We start from the raw sequence: 16,624 nt of genomic DNA, 5'->3' as shown, positions 1-16,624 counted from the left end.
TGTGGAAACGGAAAAGCGGCGCCTGTGCGTTGTATTATGTGGCCCCACTAGTTGGCGCTAGCGTGCTCGACCAAACCGGCACCTGCGCACAACATATCGGGCAGAGCGCTTGTATATAGAAGCGAAAATATGGCGCCTGCGCGTTTGTGTTATGTGGCTCCACTAGTCTGCGCTAGCGTGCTCGATAGTGCCTGTGTTAGTTAATGCCTGTGTTAGATGTCTCCCAGTGTGTATCCAACGGTATGGTGCCTAAATAAACCCTCTTACCTAAAGAAAGAGGAGAGGGGGAAAAAAGGGAGATGGCTAGATAGTAGCAGGCATTCTATCGGGGTGTAACAGGCACTAATCCTAGCGAGCCCCCCTGCTGTACAAGAAGCACATCACCCTAATACATATAATCACATTTGATACAGTGTAATGACATTTATAATGGTAGGAGTCCAAACTTAAAAAAAGGGAATAAATAAGAAATAAAAGAAAAGAAATGAAATAAAAGAAATGAAATGGAAAAGAACAACACCTGACAAAATGAAAAAGTGAAAGTTAATAAAAATAAGCGAAAAGAATGAACTGACCACGGAAAAAGCTAAATGATGATAATTGATTATATAAAAAATGAAAAAAATGAAAAAATAATAAAATAATAAATAAAATGAAGAAATGAAACCAATGAAAAAATTAAAAAAATTGAAAAAAAATGGGGAACTAATATAAGGAAACTTATATAAAGACTACTGGGGTATGCGTCTTACCATCCAAAACGCGTTTACTAGGGTTGAGCGAAACGGGTCGAACATTTTCAAAAGTCGCCGACTTTTGGCTAAGTCGGGGTTTCATGAAACCCGATCCGACCCCTGTGCGGGGTCGGCCATGCGGTACGCGACTTTCGCGCCAAAGTCGCGTTTCAATGACGCGAAAAGCGCCATTTCTCAGCCAATGAAGGTAAACGCAGAGTGTGGGCAGCGTGATGACATAGGTCCTGGTCCCCACCATCTTAGAGAAGGGCATTGCAGTGATTGGCTTGCTGTCTGCGACGTCACAGGGGCTATAAAGAGGCGTTCCCGCCGACCGCCATCTTACTGCTGCTGATCTGAGCTTAGGGAGAGGTTGCTGCCGCTTTGTCAGAAGCAGGGATAGCGTTAGGCAGGGTCCATTAACCACAAAACCGCTTGTGCTGCAGCGATTTGCACTGTCCAACACCACCCTCGGTGTGCAGGGACAGTGGAAGTTTTTTTTTTTTTTTTTTTCCCCTCAGCGCTGTAGCTCATTGGGCTGCCCTAGAAGGCTCCCTGATAGCTGCATTGCTGTGTGTACGCCGCTGTGCAAACCAACTGCTTTTTTCAAAGCACAAATCCTCTTGTTCCTTCCTTTCTGCACAGCTATCTTTTTTGTTTGTCCACACTTTTTATTTCATTTGTGCATCAGTCCACTCCTTATTGCTGCCTGCCATACCTGGCTGAGATTACTGCAGGCAGGGAGATAGTAGCTGCCTGCCATACCTGGCTGAGATTACTGCAGGCAGGGAGATAGTAATTGTAGGACATTCCCTGTTTTTTTTTTTGTTTTTTTTTTGGTGGGAGATTAAGATTGGCAATTTGGCATTTCTGCTAGAGTGCCATCCCTGTGTGTGCCATCTCTCTCACATAGTGGGCCATAGAAAGCCTTTTCATTTTTCTGTATTTTTTTTTGTGGGGTGTATAAATTCTCCCTGATAAAAATACAGTGGGAGATTAATATTGGCCTTTGGGCTTGTGTGCCAGTCCTGAGTGTGCCATCTCTCTCACAAATAGTGGGCCATAGAAAGCCTATTTTATTTTTTTTGGGGTTTTATAAATTCTCCCTGAAAAAAAGGGAGATTAATATTGGCCTCTGGGCTTGTGTGCCAGTCCTGAGCGTGCCATCTGTGCCAGCCCTGAGCGTGCCATCTCTCTCACAAATAGTGGGCCATAGAAAGCCTATTTATTTTTTTTTTTGGTTTTATAAATTCTCCCTGAAAAAAAGGGAGATTAATATTGGCCTCTGGGCTTGTGTGCCAGTCCTGAGCGTGCCATCTGTGCCAGCCCTGAGCGTGCCATCTCTCTCACAAATAGTGGGCCATAGAAAGCCTATTTAATTTTTTTTTTTGTTTTATAAATTTTCCCTGAAAAAAGGGAGATTAATATTGGCCTCTGGGCTTGTGTGCCAGTCCTGAGCGTGCCATCTGTGCCAGCCCTGAGCGTGCCATCTCTCTCACAAATAGTGGGCCATAGAAAGCCTATTTAATTTTTTTTTTTGTTTTATAAATTTTCCCTGAAAAAAGGGAGATTAATATTGGCCTCTGGGCTTGTGTGCCAGTTGTGAGCGTGCCATCTGTGCCAGTCCTGAGCGTGCCATCTCTCTCACAAATAGTGGGCCATAGAAAGCCTATTTAAATTTTTTTTTGGTTTTATAAATTCTCCCAGAAAAAAAGGGAGATTAATATTGGCCTCTGGGCTTCTGTGCCAGTCCTGAGCGTGCCATCTGTGCCAGTCCTGAGCGTCCCATCTCTCTCACAAATAGTGGGCCATAGAAAGCCTATTTTATTTTTTTGGGGGGTTTTATAAATTCTCCCTGAAAAAAAGGGAGATTAATATTGGCCTCTGGGCTTGTGTGCCAGTCCTGAGCGTGCCATCTGTGCCAGCCCTGAGCGTGCCATCTCTCTCACAAATAGTGGGCCATAGAAAGCCTATTTATTTTTTTTTTTTGTTTTATAAATTTTCCCTGAAAAAAGGGAGATTAATATTGGCCTCTGGGCTTGTGTGCCAGTTGTGAGCGTGCCATCTGTGCCAGTCCTGAGCGTGCCATCTCTCTCACAAATAGTGGGCCATAGAAAGCCTATTTAAATTTTTTTTTGGTTTTATAAATTCTCCCAGAAAAAAAGGGAGATTAATATTGGCCTCTGGGCTTCTGTGCCAGTCCTGAGCGTGCCATCTGTGCCAGTCCTGAGCGTCCCATCTCTCTCACAAATAGTGGGCCATAGAAAGCCTATTTTATTTTTTTTGGGGGTTTTATAAATTCTCCCTGAAAAAAAGGGAGATTAATATTGGCCTCTGGGCTTGTGTGCCAGTCCTGAGCGTGCCATCTGTGCCAGCCCTGAGCGTGCCATCTCTCTCACAAATAGTGGGCCATAGAAAGCCTATTTATTTTTTTTTTTTGTTTTATAAATTTTCCCTGAAAAAAGGGAGATTAATATTGGCCTCTGGGCTTGTGTGCCAGTTGTGAGCGTGCCATCTGTGCCAGTCCTGAGCGTGCCATCTCTCTCACAAATAGTGGGCCATAGAAAGCCTATTTAAATTTTTTTTTGGTTTTATAAATTCTACCAGAAAAAAAGGGAGATTAATATTGGCCTCTGGGCTTCTGTGCCAGTCCTGAGCGTGCCATCTGTGCCAGTCCTGAGCGTCCCATCTCTCTCACAAATAGTGGGCCATAGAAAGCCTATTTTTTTTTTTTTTTGGGTTTTAGAAATTCTCCCTGGAAAAAAAAAGGGAGATTAATATTGCCCTTTGGGCTTGTGTGCCAGTACTAAGCGTTCCATCTCTCTCTCTCTCTCTCTCAGTCAGTGGGCCATAGAACGCCTATTTTTGGTTTTATTTGTTTTCTAAATTCTCCCTGAAAAAATCATTTTATTTTATTTGGTTTCTAAATTCTTCCTGATAAAATCACATTTTTTTTATTATTTTTTTTTCTAAAGTCTCCCTGAAAAAAAAAAAAAAAAACAGTGGGAGATTAATATTGGCCTTTCTGCTTGTGTGCCAGTCTTGACTCCTGGGTGCGTCATCTCTCAGTCAGTGGGCCATAGAACGCCTATTTTTGGTTTTATTTGTTTTATAAATTCTCCCAGAAAAAATCATTTTATTTTATTTGGTTTCTAAATTCTTCCTGATAAAATCACATTTTTTTTATTATTTTTTTTTCTAAAGTCTCCCTGAAAAAAAAAAAAAAAACAGTGGGAGATTAATATTGGCCTTTCTGCTTGTGTGCCAGTCTTGACTCCTGGGTGCGTCATCTCTCAGTCAGTGGGCCATAGAACGCCTATTTTTGGTTTTATTTGTTTTCTAAATTCTCCCTGAAAAAATCATTTTATTTTATTTGGTTTCTAAATTCTTCCTGATAAAATCACATTTTTTTTATTATTTTTTTTTCTAAAGTCTCCCTGAAAAAAAAAAAAAAAAACAGTGGGAGATTAATATTGGCCTTTCTGCTTGTGTGCCAGTCTTGACTCCTGGGTGCGTCATCTCTCAGTCAGTGGGCCATAGAACGCCTATTTTTGGTTTTATTTGTTTTATAAATTCTCCCAGAAAAAATCATTTTATTTTATTTGGTTTCTAAATTCTTCCTGATAAAATCATATTTTTTTTATTATTTTTTTTTCTAAAGTCTCCCTGAAAAAAAAAAAAAAAAAACAACCAAAAAAAACAGTGGGAGATTAATATTGGCCTTTCTGCTTGTGTGCCAGTCTTGACTCCTGGGTGTGCCATCTCTCTCTCTCTCTCTCTCTCTCTCTCTCTCTCTCTCCAATTGTGGTCCATAGAAAGCCTATATTTTTTTTCCTTGATTTGGGTTCTAAAATCTACCAGAGAAAATAACTACATCAATCATTGGTAGAAAAATATTGGCCTCTGGGTTTGTGTGCCACTCCTGACTCCTGTGTGCGTCATCTCTCAGTCAGTGGGCCATAGAACGCCTATTTTTGTTTTTATTTGTTTTATAAATTCTCCCTGAAAAAATCATTTTATTTTATTTGGTTTCTAAATTCTTCCTGATAAAATCATATTTTTTTTATTATTTTTTTTTCTAAAGTCTCCCTGAAAAAAAAAAAAAAAAAAAAAAAAAAAAAAAAACAGTGGGAGATTAATATTGGCCTTTCTGCTTGTGTGCCAGTCTTGACTCCTGGGTGTGCCATCTCTCTCTCTCTCTCTCTCTCTCTCCAATTGTGGTCCATAGAAAGCCTACATTTTTTTTCCTTGATTTGGGTTCCAAAATCTACCAGAGAAAATAACTCCATCAATCATTGGTAGAAAAATATTGGCCTCTGGGCTTGTGTGCCACTCCTGATTCCTGTGTGCGTCATCTCTCACTCAGTGGCCCATAGAAAGCATATAGTTTGTTACATTTGTTTTCTAAATTCTCCCTGCAAAAATCTTTTTTTTTTTTTTGGGGGGGTTTCTAAAGTGTTCCTGAAAAAAATAAAAATAAAAAAAAAATAATAGTGTGACATTAATATTAACATTTGTGCTTCAGTGACAGTCCTGCGTGTGGGGCATCTCTCTAATTTGCAGCCACCAAAAAAAGAGTGTGTAACATTGGGCCTGATTTTCGCTGTGGTCTCACCAACCTGTAAAGGGGTAGCTAAATCATACTGAAGTTATAGCTCACCGTGTAAGTTGTGTGACTGCAACAAATAACGTTAGTTTGGTTACGTTTTTAAAACAATGAGGAAGTCTAGTGGAAGAGGTCGTGGCCGGGGGCGTTCATTGTCAGCTGGTAATGAGGGTAGTGGTAGTGGTGGAGCATCAGGTGGTCGTGGGGGAAAAAATATTGCACCTAAGTCTGGAGCTGTGGAGCCAGGTTCGTCGTCCGGCTACACAAGGCCTCGAACGCTCCCTTTTCTGGGATTAGGAAAACCGCTTTTAAAGCCGGAGCAGCAAGAGCAAGTTTTGGCTTATCTTGCTGACTCAGCCTCTAGCTCTTTTGCCTCATCTCGTGAAACTGGTAAAAGTAAAAGCAGCGCGTCGTTAGTGGATGTTCACGGTCAGGGACAAGTCACTTCCTTGTCCTCTTCAGCAAAAACAACAACAGAGAAGAATGCAGCAGGCGACACAACGGGTTACTCCATGGAGCTCTTTACACATACCGTCCCTGGCTTAGAAAGTGAAGCAGTTAACAGTCCATGCCCATTACAAATTGAATCTGACATGGAGTGCACTGACGCACAGCCACAGCCAGACTACTATGCTGGTCCTTTGACTCAGACCACAACATTGCCCTCGCAGGGTGCTGATCAAGAATCAGACCCTGATGAGACTATGTTGCCCCATCACGAACGCTATACCACCGAACGACACGGTGACACAGACGAAGTTGCGCAGGAGGTACAAGAAGAGTTATTAGATGACCCAGTTCTTGACCCCGATTGGCAGCCATTGGGGGAACAGGGTGCAGGCGGCAGCAGTTCTGAAGCAGAGGAGGAGGAGGGGCCGCAGCAGGCATCAACATCGCCACAGGTTCCATCTGCCGGGCCCGTATCTTGCCCAAAACGCGTGGCAAAGCCAAAACCTGGTGGAGGACAGCGTGGCCATCCGGTTAAAGCTCAGTCTGCAATGCCTGAAAAGGTATCCGATGCTAGAAAGAGTGCAGTCTGGCATTTTTTTAAACAACATCCAATTGATCAGCGCAAAGTCATCTGTCAAAAATGTTCTACTTCCTTAAGCAGAGGTCAGAATCTGAAAAGTCTCAATACTAGTTGCATGCATAGACATTTAACCACCATGCATTTGAAAGCTTGGACTAACTACCAAACGTCCCTTAAGGTTGTTGCACCCTCGGCCAATGAAGCTAGTCATCAACGCAACATCCCTTCCGGCAGTGTAGGACCACCATTTAGCGCACCACCTGCTGTATCTGTGCAGGTATCTTTGCCAGGCCAAAGCAGTCAGGGTCAGGGAATCACCAGTTTCGTAGTAGGAAACACTGCATCTAGGGCACCGGCGGCAACAATACCATCTCCCACCGTCTCTCAGTCTGCCAAGTCCACCGGCACCCCCGCTAGTTCCACGATCTCCAGCTCTCCAGTCCAGCTCACCCTACATGAGACTATGGTTAGAAAAAGGAAATACTTAGCCTCGCATCCGCGTACACAGGGTTTGAACGCCCACATAGCTAGACTAATCTCGTTAGAGATGATGCCCTACCGGTTAGTTGAAAGCGAAGCTTTCAAAGACCTGATGGACTACGCTGTACCACGCTACGAGCTACCCAGTCGACACTTTTTTTCCAGAAAAGCCATCCCAGCCCTCCACCAGCATGTTAAAGAGCGCATCGTCCATGCACTCAGGCAATCTGTGAGCACAAAGGTGCACCTGACAACAGATGCATGGACCAGTAGGCATGGCCAGGGACGTTACGTGTCCATCACGGCACACTGGGTAAATGTGGTGGATTCAGGGTCCACAGGGGACAGCAAGTTTGGGACAGTTCTGCCTAGCCCACGGTCTAGTAAACAGTTGTCTGTAGCCGTTCGCACCCCCTCCTCCTCCTCCTCCTCGTCCTCCTGCAGAAGCAAGAGCTCGTCCACAGACCGCAGTCGCACAAACACTCCATCCGCACCTGCCACTGTTGCACACCAGGTCTCCCATTATGGGGCAGCTACTGGCATACGTCAGCAGGCTGTATTGGCTATGAAGTGTTTGGGCGACAATAGACACACCGCGGAAGTTCTGTCCGAGTTCTTGCAGCAAGAAACGCAGTCGTGGCTGGGCACTGTAGATCTTGAGGCAGGCAAGGTAGTGAGTGATAACGGAAGGAATTTCATGGCTGCCATCTCCCTTTCCCAACTGAAACACATTCCTTGCCTGGCTCACACCTTAAACCTGGTGGTGCAGTGCTTCCTGAAAAGTTATCCGGGGTTATCCGACCTGCTCCTCAAAGTGCGTGGACTTTGCGCACATATCCGCCGTTCGCCTGTACACTCCAGCCGTATGCAGACCTATCAGCGTTCTTTGAACCTTCCCCAGCATCGCCTAATCATAGACGTTGCAACAAGGTGGAACTCAACACTGCACATGCTTCAGAGACTGTGCGAACAGAGGCGGGCTGTTATGTTTTTGTGGGAGGATACACATACACGGGCAGGCAGTAGGATGGCAGACATGGAGTTGTCAGGTGTGCAGTGGTCGAAGATTCAAGACATGTGTCAAGTCCTTCAGTGTTTTGAGGAATGCACACGGCTGGTTAGTGCAGACAACGCCATAATAAGCATGAGCATCCCCCTAATGCGTCTGCTGATGCAAAGTTTGACGCACATAAAGGATCAGGCGTCTGCACCAGAGGAAGAGGAAAGCCTTGATGACAGTCAGCGATTGTCTGGTCAGGGCAGTGTACATGACGAGGTACCGGGCGAAGAGGAGGTGGAGGATGAGGAGGATGATGGGGATGAGTATATTTTTAATGAGGAAGCTTTCCCGGGGGCACGGGAAATTGGTGGCGTGGCAAGGCCGGGTTCTGGTTTTTTGAGGGACACAAGTGACGTAGATTTGCCTGCAACTGCCCCTCAACCAAGCACAACCGCAGATTTGACAACGGGAACTTTGGCCCACATGGCGGATTATGCCTTGCGTATCCTCAAAAGGGACACACGCATTACAAAAATGATGAACGATGACGATTACTGGTTGGCCTGCCTCCTTGATCCTCGCTATAAAGGCAAATTGCAAAATATTATGCCACATGAGAACTTGGAACTAATATTAGCAACAAAACAATCAACTCTTGTTGACCGTTTGCTTCTGGCATTCCCTGCACACAGCGCCCGTGATCGTTCTCACACGAGCTCCAGGGGCCAGCAGACCAGAGGTGTTAGAGGGGCAGAAATCAGAAGTGGCGTTGGCCAGAGGGGTTTTCTGACCAGGTTGTGGAGTGATTTTTCTATGACCGCAGACAGGACAGGTACTGCAGCATCAATTCAAAGTGACAGGAGACAACATTTGTCCAGTATGGTTACAAACTATTTTTCATCCCTTATCGACGTTCTCCCTCAACCGTCATTCCCATTTGATTACTGGGCATCCAAATTAGACACCTGGCCAGAATTGGCAGAATATGCATTGCAGGAGCTTGCTTGCCCGGCAGCTAGTGTCCTATCAGAAAGAGTATTCAGTGCTGCAGGTTCAATACTAACAGAAAAAAGGACTCGTCTGGCTACCCAAAATGTAGATGATCTAACCTTCATTAAAATGAACCACAACTGGATTTCAAAATCTTTTGCCCCACCCTGCCCGGCTGACACCTAGCTTTCCTATGAAAAGGTCTTGCCTGTGGACTATTCTGAATGACTTTTCCAATCTCGTAATTTTCTTCACCTGATTGTCCAGCATACGACATGTTTCCACCTCACGAAATGGCCAAACTCCCCACACGGGGCCGTGCTATCGCCACTTTGCGCTTGGACCCTTGAGAGTGCTGTTTGTCTGAAGAGGTGGGTGTGGCCGCTTTTGGTCGACGGCACTGCCACTGGGTCCCTCATAGTACAATAAAGTGTCTCTGGCGGTGGTGGTGCGCACCCAACGTCAGACACACCGTTGTAATATGAGGGGCCCTGTGCCTGTAACGCCGGCCACAAGACAGTTCCCCCCCCCAGCTCAAACAGTGCTCTACCACTAGCAAAATTATCTCTCACAGCTTCACCAATGTGTAGTCTAGGCGCTGACATCCTTCAATGCCTGGCACTGACAATACCATTGTTTTGACATTTTTGTTATGTTAGGCCTTCGAAGCCTGTCTGCGGTCCCTTCTTTCTACAACTACTACACTGACCAGGCCACTGCTGGCCGTGTTACCCTGGAACCAATTTAAAAGTGCCTACAGTCAGCCCAATTTTGTTATGTTAGGCCTTCGAAGACTGTCTGCCGTCACTCCTTCCACTAGACTTCCACTGACCATACACTGCTGCCCATGTACCCCTGGAACCAATTTAAAGTGCCTACAGCCAGCCCAAGTTTGTTATGTTAGGCCTTGGAAGCCTGTCTGCGGTCACTCCTTCCACTAGACTTCCACTGACCAGACCACTGCTGCCCGTGTACCCCTGGAACCAATTTAAAAGTGCCTACAGCCAGCCCAAGTTTGTTATGTTAGGCCTTGGAAGCCTGTCTGCGGTCACTCCTTCCACTAGGCCTCCACTGACCACACCACTGCTGTCCGTGTACCCCTGGAACCAATTTAAAATTGCCTACAGCCATGTGTTATTATTTTAGGCCTTCGATGCCTGTCTGCGGTCACTCCTTCCACTAGGCCTCCACTGACCACACCACTGCTGTCCGTGTACCCCTGGAACCAATTTAAAATTGCCTACAGCCAGCCCAATTTTTTTATTTTAGGCCTTCGATGCCTGTCTGCGGTCCATTCTTTCAACTACTACTACACTGACCAGGTCACTGCTGCCCGTGTACCCCTGGAACCAATTTAAAATTGCCTACAGCCATGTGTTATTATTTTAGGCCTTCGATGCCTGTCTGCGGTCACTCCTTCCACTAGGCCTCCACTGACCACACCACTGCTGCCCGTGTACCCCTGGAACCAATTTAAAATTGCCTACAGCCAGCCCAATTTTTTTATTTTAGGCCTTCGATGCCTGTCTGCGGTCCATTCTTTCAACTACTACTACACTGACCAGGTCACTGCTGCCCGTGTACCCCTGGAACCAATTTAAAATTGCCTACAGCCATGTGTTATTATTTTAGGCCTTCGATGCCTGTCTGCGGTCACTCCTTCCACTAGGCCTCCACTGACCACACCACTGCTGTCCGTGTACCCCTGGAACCAATTTAAAATTGCCTACAGCCATGTGTTTTTATTTTAGGCCTTCGATGCCTGTCTGCGGTCCATTCTTTCAACTACTACTACACTGACCAGGGCACTGCTGGCCGTGTTACCCTGGAACCAATTTAAAAGTGCCTACAGTCAGCCCAATTTTGTTATGTTAGGCCTTGGAAGCCTGTCTGCGGTCACTCCTTCCACTAGGCCTCCACTGACCACACCACTGCTGTCCGTGTACTCCTGGAACCAATTTAAAATTGCCTACAGCCATGTGTTATTATTTTAGGCCTTCGATGCCTGTCTGCGGTCACTCCTTCCACTAGGCCTCCACTGACCACACCACTGCTGTCCGTTTACCCCTGGAACCAATTTAAAATTGCCTACAGCCATGTGTTTTTATTTTAGGCCTTCGATGCCTGTCTGCGGTCCATTCTTTCAACTACTACTACACTGACCAGGGCACTGCTGGCCGTGTTACCCTGGAACCAATTTAAAAGTGCCTACAGTCAGCCCAATTTTGTTATGTTATTCCTTGGAAGCCTGTCTGCGGTCACTCCTTCCACTAGGCCTCCACTGACCACACCACTGCTGTCCGTGTACCCCTGGAACCAATTTAAAATTGCCTACAGCCATGTGTTATTATTTTAGGCCTTCGATGCCTGTCTGCGGTCACTCCTTCCACTAGGCCTCCACTGACCACACCACTGCTGTCCGTGTACCCCTGGAACCAATTTAAAATTGCCTACAGCCATGTGTTTTTATTTTAGGCCTTCGATGCCTGTCTGCGGTCCATTCTTTCAACTACTACTACACTGACCAGGGCACTGCTGGCCGTGTTACCCTGGAACCAATTTAAAAGTGCCTACAGTCAGCCCAATTTTGTTATGTTAGGCCTTCGAAGACTGTCTGCCGTCACTCCTTCCACTAGACTTCCACTGACCATACACTGCTGCCCATGTACCCCTGGAACCAATTTAAAGTGCCTACAGCCAGCCCAATTTTGTTATGTTAGGCCTTCGAAGCCTGTCTGCGGTCACTCCTTCCACTAGACTTCCACTGACCAGACCACTGCTGCCCGTGTACCCCTGGAACCAATTTAAAAGTGCCTACAGCCAGCCCAAGTTTGTTATGTTAGGCCTTGGAAGCCTGTCTGCGGTCACTCCTTCCACTAGACTTCCACTGACCAGACCACTGCTGCCCGTGTACCCCTGGAACCAATTTAAAAGTGCCTACAGCCAGCCCAAGTTTGTTATGTTAGGCCTTCGAAGCCTGTCTGCGGTCCATTCTTTCAACTACTACTACACTGACCAGGTCACTGCTGCCCGTGTACCCCTGGAACCAATTTAAAATTGCCTACAGCCATGTGTTTTTATTTTAGGCCTTCGATGCCTGTCTGCGGTCACTCCTTCCACTAGGCCTCCACTGACCACACCACTGCTGTCCGTGTACCCCTGGAACCAATTTAAAATTGCCTACAGCCATGTGTTATTATTTTAGGCCTTCGATGCCTGTCTGCGGTCACTCCTTCCACTAGGCCTCCACTGAGCACACCACTGCTGTCCGTGTACCCCTGGAACCAATTTAAAATTGCCTACAGCCAGCCCAATTTTTTTATTTTAGGCCTTCGATGCCTGTCTGCGGTCCATTCTTTCAACTACTACTACACTGACCAGGTCACTGCTGCCCGTGTACCCCTGGAACCAATTTAAAAGTGCCTACAGCCAGCCCAAGTTTGTTATGTTAGGCCTTGGAAGCCTGTCTGCGGTCACTCCTTCCACTAGACTTCCACTGACCAGACCACTGCTGCCCGTGTACCCCTGGAACCAATTTAAAAGTGCCTACAGCCAGCCCAAGTTTGTTATGTTAGGCCTTGGAAGCCTGTCTGCGGTCACTCCTTCCACTAGGCCTCCACTGACCACACCACTGCTGTCCGTGTACCCCTGGAACCAATTTAAAATTGCCTACAGCCATGTGTTATTATTTTAGGCCTTCGATGCCTGTCTGCGGTCACTCCTTCCACTAGGCCTCCACTGACCACACCACTGCTGTCCGTGTACCCCTGGAACCAATTTAAAATTGCCTACAGCCATGTGTTTTTATTTTAGGCCTTCGATGCCTGTCTGCGGTCACTCCTTCCACTAGGCCTCCACTGACCACACCACTGCTGTCCGTGTACCCCTGGAACCAATTTAAAATTGCCTACAGCCATGTGTTATTATTTTAGGCCTTCGATGCCTGTCTGCGGTCACTCCTTCCACTAGGCCTCCACTGAGCACACCACTGCTGTCCGTGTACCCCTGGAACCAATTTAAAATTGCCTACAGCCAGCCCAATTTTTTTATTTTAGGCCTTCGATGCCTGTCTGCGGTCCATTCTTTCAACTACTACTACACTGACCAGGTCACTGCTGCCCGTGTACCCCTGGAACCAATTTAAAATTGCCTACAGCCATGTGTTATTATTTTAGGCCTTCGATGCCTGTCTGCGGTCACTCCTTCCACTAGGCCTCCACTGACCACACCACTGCTGTCCGTGTACCCCTGGAACCAATTTAAAATTGCCTACAGCCATGTGTTATTATTTTAGGCCTTCGATGCCTGTCTGCGGTCACTCCTTCCACTAGGCCTCCACTGACCACACCACTGCTGCCCGTGTACCCCTGGAACCAATTTAAAATTGCCTACAGCCAGCCCAATTTTTTTATTTTAGGCCTTCGATGCCTGTCTGCGGTCCATTCTTTCAACTACTACTACACTGACCAGGTCACTGCTGCCCGTGTACCCCTGGAACCAATTTAAAATTGCCTACAGCCATGTGTTATTATTTTAGGCCTTCGATGCCTGTCTGCGGTCACTCCTTCCACTAGGCCTCCACTGACCACACCACTGCTGTCCGTGTACCCCTGGAACCAATTTAAAATTGCCTACAGCCATGTGTTTTTATTTTAGGCCTTCGATGCCTGTCTGCGGTCCATTCTTTCAACTACTACTACACTGACCAGGGCACTGCTGGCCGTGTACCCCTGGAACCAACATCAGAAAATATAAAAATAAGTATTTTGCTTATAAAAAAGAAAATACTGGTGAGATATCAAATGCAGACATTTTAACATTAAAAACAAACACACAACTAAAATCTGGTACAGTACTAAAAATGGCCACCAGCTACAATTACTTTCTCCTGCAAGTAGTTAACTGAAAGTTTTTTTAAATTGAAAACACACATATGGCATCCACCGAGTGTTGTCCTGTCGCGTCTTCTTTATATTATTGCCGAGAAGATGCAAAATAATGAAAATAATAAAATCATTAATTACCAAAATAATAGAGAAAGTCAACACCACATTGCAAATAAACATTCATTCCAAATAAAGAAGCAGGGCGCGTCCGAGGGTGAGTATATACCTAATAAGAATCTAATCACCCTCGGACGCGCAATGCTTATTTCCAACAGCCTTCCTTCCTAAGAATCAGCCCTTCCGTCGTGTAGAGAGACGTTGTGTTACACTCCAAGGTGTTCCCCAGGTTGCCTTTCCTGAGCTTCGATCTACCGGCTCTCGTTTAGTAGTTGTTGGATACTACGCTGCATTAGGCCTTCAAATTGGGTATGGGGTGTAGAGAGATGGTGTGTTCCACTCCAAGGTGTTCCCCAGGTTGCCTTTCCTGAGCTTCGATCTTCCGGCTCTCGTTTAGTAGTTCTTGGAAACTACACTGCATTAGGCCTTCAAATTGGGTATGGGGTGTAGAGAGAGGGTGTGTTACACTCCAAGGTGTTCCCCAGGTTGCCTTTCCTGAGCTTCGATATTCCGGCTCTCGTTTAGTAGTTATCGGAAACTACGCTGCATTAGGCCTACAAATTGGGTATGGGGTGTAGAGAGAGGGTGTGTTACACTCCAAGGTGTTCCCCAGGTTGCCTTTCCTGAGCTTCGATATTCCGGCTCTCGTTTAGTAGTTGTCGGAAACTACGCTGCATTAGGCCTACAAATTGGGTATGGGGTGTAGAGAGAGGGTTTGTTACACTCCAAGGTGTTCCCCAGGTTGCCTTTCCTGAGCTTCGATCTTCCGGCTCTCGTTTAGTAGTTGTTGGAAACTACGCTGCATTAGGCCTTCAAATTGGGTATGGGGTGTAGCGAGAGGGTGTGTTACACTCCAAGGTGTTCCCCAGGTTGCCTTTCCTGAGCTTCGATCTTCCGGCTCTCGTTTAGTAGTTCTTGGAAACTACACTGCATTAGACCTTCAAATTGGGTATGGGGTGTAGAGAGAGGGTGTGTTACACTCTAAGGTGTTCCCCAGGTTTCCTTGCCATTGCTTCGGTCTTCCGACTCTCGTTTAGTAGTTGTAGAAAAGTACACTGCATTAGGCCATACAAAATGGGTATGGGGTGGAGAGAGATGGTGTGTTACACTCCAAGGTGTTCCCCAGGTTGCCTTTCCTGAGCTTCTATCTTCAGGCTCTCATTAAATTGTGGTTAAATGGAACAACTGCATTTGGCGTACTAGTTGGTTTGGGGCCTACTATCGGTGTCTGCCACTCCTTGCTGTTCTCCTCCACTGAACAAAGCTGTGCCGCCTGTTTACTACGGTTGCCAATTTTGAACTGCATTTCGACTACTTACTGATTTGGCCCTACTCTCTGTGTCAGCCTCTCATTCCAGTTGTCCTCCACTGCAATGCCCCCTGGTTATTCCTGTGTTACCAATTTTGAACTGCATTTAGCCCACTTTCTTCTTTGGGCCTATATCTGTGTTTCCACTTCATCGTGCCCATTGCCCAGCCAGTGATAGATGAGTCTGCTGGTACATTGACCCATAACGCAACATTCCCCGTGCACGCTACACAACAACATTGTGACCCTGCTGAAAGTCAGGTTGCTCTTCCCGCATACCATACCACCTTACACGGGGACAAAGAGGAAGGTGCAGATGAAAGTGCAGGTTCCTTCATCAGGTGGGGGGAGGAATACTAGTTGGCGACGTCACTGGCACAGGGCCTCTCATAGTACGCAAAAGTGTTGCTGCCGGTGGGAGGCGCCCCCGCCGTGCAAACACACCGCTGTACTTTGAGGGGCCCTTTGCCAGTGCCAATGCCAACGAGTGGGCCCCCCCTGCTTGCTCAGGTTCACAGCACTTGCAAAGTTGAAATACTTACCTCTCCCTGCTCCACTGCCGTGACGTGGTCCAGATTTCCTGGGCCCACTAATTACTTGAACCAGCCCTACCCCCCACAACTTTAGCCAAATGACCCCCAATTTCAAATGCCTTCCAATTATTATAAGGTAAATTACGCTTGACAAGCTTCATTAAGAAGAATGGATGGTTTTGACATTAAAATGGGCACTCTAGGTGTTTTCCTGGCCCCCACTCACTGCCGACTATGCTGCCCCATTGACTTGCATTGGGTTTCGTGTTTCGGTCGATCCCGACTTTACGTCATAATCGGCCGATTTCACTCGACCCGACTTTGGACATAGTCGGGTTTCGCAAAACCCGGCTCGACTCTAAAAAGGTCAAGGTCGCTCAACTCTAGCGTTTACCATAGAGGTTGATTGTGAAAAAGGTCAATTGGCCTATATAGGAGAAAAATTAAGTTAGCCAGTCTATCTCGCGGTTCAAGCCACGTGGATGTAAGTTGTCGAGCGTGTATATCCAAAAGGTATCTCGCTGTTTTAATAATTTAACATGATTCCCTCCTCGCCTAGGACGGGGGACCTTCTCTATGACTTGGAATCTTAATTGTGCTACGTTGTGGTTGGCTTCTTTGAAGTGAAGGGGGAGGGGGAGCCACACTTTGCCACAGCGAATAGTCGATTTATGGTTAGAGATCCGATCTCTAACCGCTTGGGTGGTCTCCCCCACATAAAGTAACCCGCAAGGGCACTTTATGATATAAACCACAAAATTTGTTTCACACGTGTAATAGTTCTTGATTGTATATGATTTGCCTGTCCGTGGGTGTACCACTTCACTACCCTTAATCACATTTGAGCAGCTCATGCAGCCTAAACACGGAGACTAAAGACTAAAGGTTCCGTCACACTGAAACGACGCTGCAGCGATACAACAACGATGTCGATCACTG

The sequence above is a fragment of the Ranitomeya imitator genome, chromosome 3 (genome assembly GCF_032444005.1).
Source record: "Ranitomeya imitator isolate aRanImi1 chromosome 3, aRanImi1.pri, whole genome shotgun sequence".
In the NCBI taxonomy this organism is placed as follows: domain Eukaryota; kingdom Metazoa; phylum Chordata; class Amphibia; order Anura; family Dendrobatidae; genus Ranitomeya; species Ranitomeya imitator.
Note: the sequence above shows the minus strand (reverse complement) of the source record.